The sequence below is a fragment of the Muscardinus avellanarius genome (assembly GCF_963383645.1).
Source record: "Muscardinus avellanarius genome assembly, chromosome: 9".
Classification (NCBI taxonomy): domain Eukaryota; kingdom Metazoa; phylum Chordata; class Mammalia; order Rodentia; family Gliridae; genus Muscardinus; species Muscardinus avellanarius.
Window position 1 is genome coordinate 97,791,678 of NC_137795.1, and position 10,568 is coordinate 97,802,245.

At 45.2% G+C, this 10,568-nt stretch overlaps 1 pseudogene across 1 annotated transcript; it reads left to right on the forward strand.

Moving 5' to 3' along the window:
• The first annotated feature begins 5,468 nt into the window (after positions 1-5,468).
• On the forward strand, positions 5,469-9,222 carry LOC308266850 (S-adenosylmethionine decarboxylase proenzyme-like; annotated as a pseudogene). Its single transcript has 3 exons — positions 5,469-5,497; positions 8,082-8,231; positions 8,449-9,222. The product of its transcript is annotated as an S-adenosylmethionine decarboxylase proenzyme-like (transcript).
• Positions 9,223-10,568: the final 1,346 nt, after the last annotated feature.

Here is a 10,568-nt window from a genome sequence, read left to right on the forward strand (position 1 = left end):
AGCCAGGCGTGGTGGCACATGCTTTTAACCCCAGCATTTGGGAGGCTGAGATAGGAGGATCCAGGTTTACGGCCAGCCTCAGCTATTTAGTGAAGCCTTTGCAACTTAGTGAGAACCTGTTTCCAAATAAAGAATAAAAAATTAGGGCTGGGATGTAGCTTGAAGGTAGAATGCTCCTGGGTTCCACCCCCAGTACCCAAAAAATAAAAAATAAAAATGTATTCAAACAATGGGATGCACTCTGTAAAAGAAAAAAAAGATATATAACTATGTTTGCTAAAAGGAACGGTGTCTAAGATATATTATTTTGAAAACACTTTAAACAAAGACACAGAGAGTAGTATAGTATGTGAGCTTTTCAGCAAAAAATCAAATATTTATATTGGAAAATTCATCAAAATCTCTTGGAGAACACACAAGAAGCTATTAAGAAAACTACCTCTGAAAAACTATAGTGACATTTGAGGAAGGGAATTCGAGTCTACTTTTCATTAAACGTCCTGTCCTGTATGAGTCTTTTAGTATTATGACTTTTATAATATAAAATAATTTAAATTATTGATAATAAAAGACAAGAAAAAAACAAAGACATAAATAGGTGGTTCCAAAAAATAAAAATAGAAAATATTTATTCTTTCAAATGACACCCAAGAAACAAGATAGCAAAAAAAATTTTTTTCTATATTTTTTATCTCTGTGGAAAAGATTAAAAATATTGACATTGACAATTTTTTTACTTTTTTTATTGGTGGTGGTAATGGGGTTTTTAGAAACCCTTCTACCTCTGGGCTACACTCCCAGACCTATTTTATATTTTTATTTGGAAACAGGGTCTCTTAAGCCAGCGTGGCTGGCTTCAAACCAGCGCAATCCTCCTGTCTCCGCCTCCCAAGCACAGGGATTACAAGCGTGCGCCACCACACCTGGCTTTTTTACTTTTTTATTGATAGGTCAGGTCCCTCACTTCCCCCAAAGTACTCCACACAAGGAACAGGAGGCAGAACCCCAGAATCCAGAAGTGGAGATATCACAAGACTCCAGGTGTCAGGAGACTCCACACATCACAAGACAGACTCCAGGCATCACGAGACTCCGGATACCGTGAGTGTATCAGCATTCCCACACTACTAGCCCCGCCCTAAACCACCCCTCCCACTTTAAATATTGGAGTACTTCCGCTCCTTTGCGCAACACTTCTGACCACATGGCTCACAGTCCCTTCCCCCATGGTCAGCAGACCACCCGAAGGCACCGGTTGATTAAAGCAGCTTTTGATAACTAGGCTGGTGTTTACCTCCTTTGCAACCCCCCACTCAATTTCAACATTACATTTCGTGCATGAAACATGGGAGGATTTCTGTATTTTTCCTCTCTTTTTTTTTCTTTGTTGCTATACTACTCTTGAGACCTGGACTCTCTAACCTGACCCTCAATTGGACTGAACGCCAGGTGCGTGTTTGGTGCCGCACCAGGCTCGCAGGGCAGTGCTTCCCGTGGCCATCCGCGCCCCCACTGCTCATGCCCTGCAGCCACGCTGCCTGCCACCACCACGTTCTGGCACCGCCGCTCAGCCTCCCTGCCACACCAACCCCGCAGCCACTCAGGCCCCAACGCACTGGCCCCCGCTGCCACTCAGGCCCCACCAGGCACCCTGAACTCATGCGCTCTTTGCTACCATTCTGGCTCAGCACTCTTGAACCCCACAAAGGTCTTTCAAACAGGGTAAGCTACCTCCCCTTCCCTCGGTCAGTGGGTTCCAGCTTCTTGGCTTCTCTTTGGACTTGGGTCCTCCCTTTCTGCTGGACCACTGGGACCTGAAAATCCAAGTATTTGGTGACCCATTGTCCTCTGGTCCATTGGGACCACTCACCTGATAGACCCCATGACAACTAGGCTTTTCAGGTCAAGAACCCAAGTTCCCAAATAATTGATCAGGAAAATGGGGATGCCTACTTTCTGTTCTTTCTTCATTCTAACATGCCAACCAGACATGGGAAGCCAGAATTCCAAAATAATGGGTCATGCCGGGCGTGGTGGTGCACGCTTGTAATTCCAGTGCTCGGAAGGCTGAGAAAGGAGGATCACACAGGTTTGAAGTCAGCCTCAGCAGCTTAGGGAGGTTCTCAGCAAATTAGTGAGACCCTGTTTCAAAACAAAATACAAAATAGGTCTGGGAATATAGCCTAAAGGTTGAAACCCTCTGGGTTCCATCCCCAGCACTACTATTACTACTACTACTACTAATAATAATAATAATAATAGTCACTGCAATCTAAAAACGGAACACTGGACTTTAATATACTGATTAGGATCAGCAACTTTTGTAAGTGGTCTAGTACATGGTCAGAAATCCTTTATGTTGCTGGGCATGGTGGCGCACGCTTGTAATCCCAGGATTCAGGAGGCTGAGACTGGAGGATCGTGGTTCATGGACAGCCTCAGCTAGTGAGGCCCTCTGCAACTTACTGAGAGAGACCCTGTTTCAAAATAAAGAATAAAAAATAGGGCCGGGGGTGTAGCCCCTGGGTTCCATCCCCAAACCCGAAGAAAGAAAGAAAGAAAGAAAGAAAGAAAGAAAGAAAGAAAGAAAGAAAGAAAGAAAGAAAGAAAGAAGAAATCCTTTATGCTTTATGTCCAGGCTTTCTTTTTCCTGCACCCCCCGCCCCTCTGACCATTCTCTCCCATCAGCCGCCATTTTCCCATCAGCCACCATTTTTTTTTTTTTTTGGCGGGTCTGGGGATGGAACCCAGAGGCATTTGACCTCCAAGCTATGAGCCCCGCCCAATTTTTTATTCTTTATTTTGAAACAGGGTCTCACTGAGTTGCGAAGGGCCTCACTAAGTAGCTGAGGCTGTCTGCGAACCGTGATCCTCCCGTCTTAGCCTCCCGAATGCTGGGCTTACAAGCGTGCGCCACCACGCCTGGCTGTCATCCACCATTTTGTGATGGCATGTAGTTGCTACTTTGTAACAACACGGTCACCATCGTGGTCACCATCTTGTGACATTACACAGTTGCGACTTTGTCACATTATGCGGTTATCTCTATCTCGTGGCAGGATACAAGCACCATCTGGTGGTCTTGCTGAGTTACAGGCACAGTCGCCAGCCAGTAATTTTGCTGAGTCACAGACAAAGTCGCCATTTGGTGGTGACACGCGATTGCCAGCCTCTGACCCTGATGGGTTGCAGGCGCTGCTTTCTGAGAAACCTGATCCACAGAATAGTTCCTTACCTCCCCAACCACCATCCTATCCTAGGACAGCCTCCCACTCTAACCCGCTCCTTTGCCCCACGCCATTCACAATTAAGGGACCAACCCTCACCTCCCATTCACCTTCCCCCGTATGTTACTACCATACCGGCTCCAGGGTATCTTGGCCCTGCTCCACGAGGTGGCTAGTGCAGAAGGTGTAGTCTGTGTCCATGTACCTTTCTCCCTCCCTGACCTTGCTCAAAGCAAAAAAAAATACTGGGTTCCTTTTCTACCAATCCATCTAGTTTTATTAAAGTATTCCAATACATTGTGCAAGCATATGATCTAACATAGTGGGATCTTTATGTTATTTTAACCTTTGCCTTAACTCCGGATGAAAGTGAATGTATTGTAAACGCTGCCCGGGAGTGGGCTGACCAGGCTCATTTAAACAACCCAGTGCTCCCTACAGGAGCAGCTGTGGTTCCTTCTGAGGATTTTCACTGGGATTATCGACCAGTCCCGAATGGTAGGGGTGAGGAAATAAAAATGAGAGACCCACCAGGCGTGGTGGAGCACGCTTGTAATCCCCATGCTTGGGAGGTGGAGACAGGAGGATTGCACAGGGTCAAAGTCAGTCGTGCTGGCTTAAGAGACCCTGTTTCCAAATAAAAGATATAAAATAGGACTGGGAGTGTAGCCTGGAGGTAGAAGGGCTTCCAGGAACCTTGGTACCACCAAAAAAATAATAATAATGAGAGACCATATGATACAATGCCTTCTTGGTGCCATGTGGGCTGCTTCCCTTAAAGTGGTTAATTATGATAAACTTAAGGAAATCACCCAAGTTCAGATGAAAACCCAGCTGTTTTTCTTAACCGGCTGCAGGAGGCTTTTACCCTCTATAACCTCTTAGATCTGTCTACTGAGGCAGGATATGTGGTTGGCAGCCCATTTCATTGGGCAATCAGCCCCTGATATTTGGAAAAAAAATTTTTAAAGGCTGAAGACAGTCCTCAAACCCCTATCCAAGATTTGGTGAACATGGCATCTAAAGTCTTTAATTCCATAAAGGAAGAGGCGGAGATGGAGTGTACACTCCGACTTCGCCAAAAGGCAGATTTGCAAACTCAAGCCGTGGTAGCTGCCTTGCGGCTGGAGGTGGAGGTTCAGCCCTTGGGACGACGAGCGCCACCTAGGGGTGGAGGACAGCAATGACAACTACCTCAGGGAGCCTGTTTTAAACGTGGGCACCAAGGTCACTGGGCCAAGAACTTCCCTCAGCCACATCTAACAACAAGACTGTCCCCAGCATGTGGCCAGGAGGTGCACTGGGAAACTTACTCAACAGGTGGCACAAGCCCTTGGCATTTTTTGAAAGCTCCACATGCCATATCGACCACAATCATCAGAAAAGGCACCTCCTTAGGGAACATGCTGACCAATATCTTCCCCAACCTGGGACTGAAGAAGGAGCTCCATAACCAGTAGTCAAGGCCCTTAAACCAGGGCATCAAGTCTTCCTCAAGTCACTTCAACCAAAACATCTTTAATCACAGTGGACTGGGCCTTTTACAGTGATCCTCACCACACCTACTGCAGCCAGACTGCTGGGGGACCCCACCTGGCAGTACCTTAATCAGCTAAAAAGGGCTCTGTTACAGCAACCTCATTAAAATTCTCTTGTACAGTGTTGGGGCTTACTAAGCTCAGTTTTTCTCAGCATAATTATCTTTAATGCTTGTATTTCAGCAGGTCCACTTGTTTACATAGTACAATGCTCTCCCCCTCTGGATGCCAGACAGCCATAAATATTAAACTCTCTAAAATCCATTACTAATGCTCCTTACCCAATAGCATATTTTCCATTTAACCAGAATGACCCATATTGCCTCTTCAAGTGGCTCTTACATGTAAACTTTGACCAGGTTAAGTGAAAATCTAAAAACACAATAGTGACAATCTACCTCATATCTGGAAGTGTTCCAAGGACCACTAGCTGCTGGGCTCCTTCCCTTCCAGGCAAGGGTCAGTAGCTAGTGAGCTCCTTCCTTTCCTGGGACCCATTCTCATGATTTGCCTTTTCTTTTAATAGCATCTTGCCTGTTAAAGTTTATTCGAACATGCATTACTGAACTGTCCAGTGTAACCTCCAATTAACTCCCACTGCAGCCATACTCCCACCTGCCCACTTCCGAAGGACTTGACCTCGCCCAACCAAGGGGCCCCCATGATGCCTCCTGTCAGCAGGAGGTCATTATAGGTTCAGTCGATGCACAATATCACCAAAAGGCCAGGATGGTAGGTCGAGTCCCTCCCTTCCCCCACGGGACCCCACAGCAGGGACAGGAGGTGGTGCCCTGGAAGCCAGAAGTGAAGACATTGTGAGACTCCAGGTGTCACAAGACTCCAAACATCGCAAGACAGACTCCAGGCATCACAAGACTCCAGATGTCATGAAAGAATTGGCATTCCCACACTGCTATCCCCATCCCCAAACCCCTGCTTTAAATATTGGGGCACTTCTGCTCCACCATGTGACTCTGCTAACCGCATGGCTCATTGGTCCCTTCCCCAATGGTTGGCAGACCCACCCAAAGGTGCCCGTTGATTAAAGCAGCTTTGATAACTGGGCTGGTGAGTACCTCCTTTGCAACCCCCGCTCAATTTCAATATTACATTTATTTTTTGATACTAGGGATGGAACCCAGGGATATTCAACCTCCAAGTTATAGCCCCAGCCCTATTTTTTATTCTTTCTTTTGAAACAGGATCTCACTGACTTGCAAAGGCCCTCACTAAGTAGCTGAGGCTGTCTGCAAATAGCAATCCTCCCATCTCGGCTTCCCAAATGCTGGGATTACACGTGTGTACCACTATGCCCAGCTACATTGACAATTTGTGTGTGTGTGTTCCTGAGAATTGAACCCTGGAGGTAAAATGCTCTACCTCCAAGCTATACCACCTGCCCAATTTTTTATTATTTATTCTTGAAACAGGATCTCACCAAGTTGTGGAGGGCCTCCCTAAGTGGCTGAGGCTGGCCATAAACTTGAATTCTCCTGTCTCAGCCTCCCAAGTACTGGGATTACAAGTGTTCACCACCACGCTTGGCTTACACATATTTGATTAGGCTGTGGAAAACAGACATGCAAAGACACACTGCTGAGATTTCAAATAAGTATATTTTTAGGAATGAAACAATGTGCCAAAATGTCTATCAAAAAAGTTAATATGCATATTTTTTGCAGTACTGGTGATAGAACCAAGAGGCATTACTCTGAGCTACACCCCCAGCTCTATTTTTTATTCTATATTTTGAAACAGAGTCTCACTAAATTGCAGAGGGTTTCACTAAATAGCTGGTGCTGGCCACAAACCTGTGATCCTCCTGTCTCAGCCTCTCAAGTATTGGGATTGTAGTTCGTGGATAGCTTCAGCTACCTAGTGAGGCCCTCTGCAACTTAGTGAGACCCTGTTTCAAAGTCAAGAATAAAAAATAGGGCACAAGCTGGGCGTGGTGGCACACACTTGTAATCCCTGCACTTGGGAGGCAAAAACAGGAGGATCGCGCAAGTTTGAAGCCAGCCGCACACGCTGGCTTAGGAGACCCTGTTTCCAAATAAATGGGGCCAGCGGCCGGCATCAGAGCCTTCCATGAAGCAAGGCCATTACTGAGGCCTCTGAGGCCTGGATCGGAGCCTGCCAAGGGGTTAGACCAATGCTGGGGCCATCGGCTAACATCAGAGCCTGCCGTGAGGAAGGCCGGTGCTGGGACCTCCGAGGCCAGGATCGGAGCCAGTTGAGTGGTTAGGCCAGTGTCGGGCCAGCAAGGACAGAACTGGGGCTCCCATTAGGCAAGGCCACTGCTTGAGCCAGTGAGGTCTGGATCAGTCCACCAGGAAGCCAGGCCACAACTGGGGCCGTCAAGAGTGGGATTGGTATTTGCAATGCGGCATGCACAGAGAAATATCGCAGAAAATTAAAACCAGATGCTTCCCCTAATCAGCAATAACTAGGAGGAAAGGGGCAACAGGAAGTGGTCGAACTATAGAAAGGGGCCTATAGTGCAACAATTAAGGTGACCAATCAGAGGGTATGGAATAGGGGAGGATGGAGCCTCTTTAAAAAGCAGGAGGTACATAAACATATGTATCAAAGTTAATCACCAAACAAGCATGGGATCGAGGGAGGGGGAGGGAATGGGATGGGGACTGGATGAGGGCTAATTGGATGATGTGTGCTTGTATATCCTCTCAAGTCTTATATTCCAATGTGATGTATGATTACAATGCACCAATAAAAATAAATTTTTAAAAAATCACAAGAAGCATAATAAACAATATCATTAGAATCTATATTAAAGCCTTACACAGTATAGCTGGTGACACCAGCTAGCACTTGCTCTACTCTAACCAGAAAGCTAGGACTACAAAAGGCTAATCTGTATATGACTATTTCCAACAGACTCACATTCAACCTTTGCTCACAAATTAAAAAGAAAAAAAGGAAATCTTTATTAATCTTTAAAAAAAAAAAAAAGTTAGGTGCCGGGCATGGTGGCGCACGCTTGCAATCCCAGCGCTTGGGAGGCTTGGGAGGATCCCACAGGTTTGAAGCCAGCCTCAGCTATTTAGTGAGGCTCTCAGCAACTTAGTGAGACCCTGTTTCCAAATAAAGCATAAAATAGGTCTGGGAGTATAGCCCAGTGGTTGAAAAGCCCCTGGGTTCAACCTCCAATACCACACACACAAAAAAAGTTAGTATTAAATTAAAAAAAAAGTAACCTGAACTTCAGTCACACAGCTGGAACAATCCACAGCAGCAGCAATGAGAGAAGAGATTTAATTTAGCTGACTTTCTGTGATTGTTGGTTGTTTGCTAGTCTCAGGGTGATAGAAGCTACACATTTTTTTGAAGGGACTGAGAAGGTGCTGGGGGTTTGGTTCTCCTGGCAATAACTTGACGCAAACCAAGGATCTGGGGACCTTCACACTACCCCTAGGTCCCAGTGGAATGTACTTTTGAAGGATGTGTGATGTTCAATCACACGTATGACAAAGCCAGGCGTGGTGGCACAGGCTTGTAATCCCAGTGCTTGAGAGGCAGAGATAGGAAGACTACAGGTTGGAAACCAGCTTCGGCAATTTAGCGAGTTCTTCACAACTTAGTAAGACCTTGTTTCAAATAAGAAATAAAATCAGGCTGGAGACGTAGCTCAGAGGTAGAACACCCCTGGGTTCAATCCCCAGTGATGTAAATAAATAAATATTACCAAAACTGACAAACAAGAAGCTTATGCACTCAGTGAAAGTCTTGGAGATGTCCAGACTTTTGAAAACATGAGGTATCACCCTCTTGCTAACAGCACTGGTTCCTAGCTTGAAGCTTGCTAGGGATGACAGTGGGTTTGGCTCAATTCTAAGCTCCTTTTATTCTTTTAAGAACTTCTTGAAGCCTTCTCACCAAGCATAGCCACACCATAATTTCCAGAAAGAGACAGAGTTTCCTAATGCAATTTTCCCAAATGGAGCCATGTGTTGTATGGGAAGTGTGAATCCTGACTGCTGGTACATGGATACGCTGTATTTCCCAGAGAGTCGGGAAATCAGTCAGCCAGATCAAACCCTAGAAATTTTGGTGAGTTAGCTTGACTCGGCAGTTGTGGGCCAGTTCTACGTGAAAGATGGTGTTGCTGCAAAGACTGTCACTTGTGAGAGTGGAATTTGTGACCTGACACCAGGTTCTTCTGTCAGTAATGCCACGCTCTTCAATCCTGGTGGGTATTTGATGAATGGAATGAAATCAGATGGGATTTATTGGACTATTTAACATCACTCCAGAACCTGAATTTGCTCACATGAGCTTTGAAACAAACTTAAGTTGGACTTTCTATGATGACCTTCAAGCCAGGAAAATGTGTGACCACCTTGCTTGTTAATCAGAATTCCAAATGTCACACAGTGCTCTCTTCACCCCAAGAGACTGAAAGTTTTAAACATCTTGATTGGAGCCAGGCATGGTGATGCACACCTATAATCCCAATAATAGGAGGCTGAGACAGGAGGATCACAGGGGTTGAAAGACAGCCTCAGCAAATAGGGAGACTCTCATCAACCTAGTGAGACCCTGTTTCCAAATAAGAAATCAAATCAGGCTGGGGGTGTAACACGGAGGTAGACTGCCTCTGGAGGTTCAATCGCCAGTAGCAAACACACACAAAAAAAAGTCTTGATTGTTACAACTTTGTTTTTACCAGTTTTGCTAGGCAGCACTAACAACGCAGAGTTGATTAAGAAAATGAAGAAGAGCCGGGTTTGGTGGTGCACGCTTGTAATCCCAGCATTTGGGAGGCTGAAACGGGAGGATCGTGGTTCAAAGACAGCATCAGCAGCCGGGCGTGGTGGCGCACGCTTGTAATCCTCGCGCTTGGGAGGCAGAGACAGGCGGATCGCGCAGGTTCGAAGCCAGCCGCGCGCGCTGGCTTAGGAGACCCTGTTTCCATATAAAAATGTAAAAGTAGGTCTGGGAGTGTAGCCCAGAGGTAGAAGGGCTTCCAGGAACCCCAGTACCACCAAAAAAAAAAAAAAAGAAAAGAAAGAAAGACAGCCTCAGCTACTTAGTGAGGTCACCTGCAACTCAGTGAGACCCTGTTTCAAAATAAATAATAAAAAATAGGGCTGGGGTGTAGCTCAGAAGTAGAATGCCCCTGGGTTCAATCCTTGGTATCAAAAAGAAAAAAGAAAAAAGAAAATGAAAAAAGAAGGAAAAACGCAAAAAAAAAAAAGAACACAAAGAGACAGTGGTGGCTGCTTTCTAGATGTCGCTAATGGGAGCCGTGCTTTCCATGACTACCACCTTGTAGATGAAAAAAGCCCTAGATATAATGATAGTATGATCATTTTGAAGTGCATGCATTATTATATCAAGGAGTTAGATATCTTACGTGAATGCTCTCTTCTTTGTTTGGGTATTCTATGCCACTCCTGCTGTGAAATTGAGGTGCATATATGAAAAAAAAAACCGTTTTACTCTATGAAATGTTACAATACTTGTGAAAACAATTCAATTTGGTTTGTGAATAGGGTATTATTTCTGCGGGTATCATCTAAAATCCCCCACAGACAAGGCTCTTGTCCTTAGGTGTTGGCCTCCGTCTAAACATCTGGGATTATTCTATTAAATTGCTGCCAGAATTTTATATCCAGTTACCTCTACTTTCTAGAACATATTTTTTACTAGTGTTATTGAAACCATTTCTACTTCACATGATTTTTTTTTGCAACAGCAATTAAAGCTTTTCTTTTAAGAGTCGAGTCCTATCAATAAAATGATTCTAATTACTCACTTTGTGTATTAACTATTTTTTGTG